The sequence below is a fragment of the Aplysia californica genome, unplaced genomic scaffold, assembly GCF_000002075.1.
Source record: "Aplysia californica isolate F4 #8 unplaced genomic scaffold, AplCal3.0 scaffold00940, whole genome shotgun sequence".
Taxonomy (NCBI): Eukaryota; Metazoa; Mollusca; class Gastropoda; order Aplysiida; family Aplysiidae; genus Aplysia; species Aplysia californica.
In genome coordinates this window covers 173395-175735 of record NW_004798210.1, presented here as the reverse complement: position 1 = coordinate 175735, position 2341 = coordinate 173395, and positions in this window count along the sequence as shown.

The window sequence follows — 2341 nt, the reverse complement described above, 5'->3', positions numbered from 1 at the left end:
GCGAGAGAGAGAGAGAGAGAGAGAGAGAGAGACAGACAGACAGACAGACAGACAGACAGACAGACAGACAGACAGACAGACAGACAGACAGTCAGACAGACAGACAAACAGACAGACAGATAGACAGACACACAGACAGATCTTCTTTTCAGGGGGGGGGGTTGGTGGCGGTGTTGAGGTTGGGTGGGAGGGTGTATAAAGACGTGTGTTAGTATCAAGTGGTAGATTTCAGGTTACTAAAATAGGGCTCGCCCGATTGAAGCAAAATAAGTCCCATATCGCCGTTGAGATACTCTCAGATTAAGACGTTTTTTGGTCGGGATTTTCATTGTCCCAATGTCCCGAAGTCCCTCTGTGTTTGGGAGAGTCAAACCAATTATCCAAGTGGTGTGTGCCAAGATTTTTGTTTGCATAGAGTCCGTATTGTTTTTAAAACTAGCATTAAATGTAGTGGCGGAGTGGCCTACATATTGGGCTGGGTATATTTTTGTAACGCATGTAACGATGACAAAGCTGATATGTCTCGGTTGAAATTGTTTGAGCGGTGTTTTTTTTAGAAAAGATGACGACCTTGTACATAGCTGGTTATTGTTATGAAATCCAGGTCTTGCTGAGCGTATCGTAAGCTCAGTTAGTATCAAGCTCGACTACGGAGTGGATGCCGCTGGCTCGAATCTTCAACTGGGCGATCTGAAACAGGGTTGGGGGGGGGGGTTGGAAGTTTTGAAGGCCCTCTTCTCTTTTGGCTCGGTCCCATTGGTAACTAATGTTAAATTCGGAGGTTCCGCCTCTATTTTGTTAGGAAAAAAATTTTGCGTTGAACAAACGGCCTAAGCCAGACTTAGATCATTTACGAATTGATTCGGAATTGAATTCAGCAATGACTTCTGCTTGTTTCTATTTTTACATTTTTAATTAAAATGCTAATACATTTTTTTATATTTTTTAAGAAATTGCAAAACGATTGAAGAAATGAGAATGGTTTTGTTTTTTTAAGTTTTCCCAAAAAGGGAAAAATAACTCTAGCCACTCTTTTTGTTCAGCACCAGGAAGATTTTATGAGCGTGCAGGACTCAAGTTGTTTGTTTTCATGCACTGCCTGGCTTTACTTCGGGGAGTCGGAACGGTTAAAGTTACAAATTTCGCAATAAAAATTCCGTTTTAGTTCCGGCTCAGAAGCCTTACAGCTCCAGTGGCGCAGTATGGTATTCCCTTTACATCCAAATATCTGGATAAAGGAAAAAATAATTTTTAAAAACTGCTGACACTACTTGTGTCTCGACACGGTGGAATCAGGTGTTCGTCAATTTTTGGGCATATTATGGAGTTATCGGTTTAAATTTTGTTGATTTATTTTATCTTTGATGAAAAAAATATCCATATCTCTTGAATAGAAGTTGAGTTATCACAACTGAAGGGGATGGGGGTCACCTTGTTTTAGGGCTAGAATTCGCGAGAAAATGGCCGCCTAATTTTGGTGACTTCCATCCAAAGCTGTATACAGTGTCCTTGAAAATTGCAAATTTATATTTTTGTGCTTTTGACAAACGATGTTCGATACCATCTACACAGAAATATATGTTTTGCGTGGACATAAAAGGTATTGAAAGCAAAAACAAAAACAAAACCAGAAGAAAAAAACTACTCAAACCTGCCAAGAGGAGCTGGAAAATTACCCGTTTCTTTTTTATTTTATTATTTCGACCAGCGCCTCATTTCTCCACGATGCCTAAAATTTTGCAAGAGCTACGCCTGAGGAGTCATGACAGGAGGTGACGGCAAAAAATAGCCCGAGTCTGTATTGTTGAAAGGTTTGAAGGACGAGGAAGAAAATCAGGCCTCACAATTTGAGTTCAGTGAGAGAAATTTTTGGGGTATCCACAATATCAGCATTTCACTGGCTAAAAACAGTTAACGTTTGTTTTTGCTGCGGTATTGGGTTTGAGGATGATTTTTTTTTAATAGTAATTTGAGACTGCTCAATGAAACAAGACAAAACACAAAAAAGCAACACCAGTTTCGTTCAAGCACATCAAGTTGTTTTGTTTTGGGGTTTTTTTTTCCTCTATCCTATATCCACTGTTGCTGAGATCTGCCATTGGATTAGTCTTAAGGACAACAAACGCCAATTTTTCTCAAAGCAGGAAAAAACAAAATATGTCAGACGTCGAATGGTTTTTTTTTCGTTCAAATCATGTCAAACATTGATGACGCAATGCTTTATCGTGCTTTTCCTTTGCCCTATATTATTCTTATTATCATCATCATCATCATCATCATCATCATCATCATCATCATCATCATCATCATCATCATCATCATCATCATCATCATCATCATC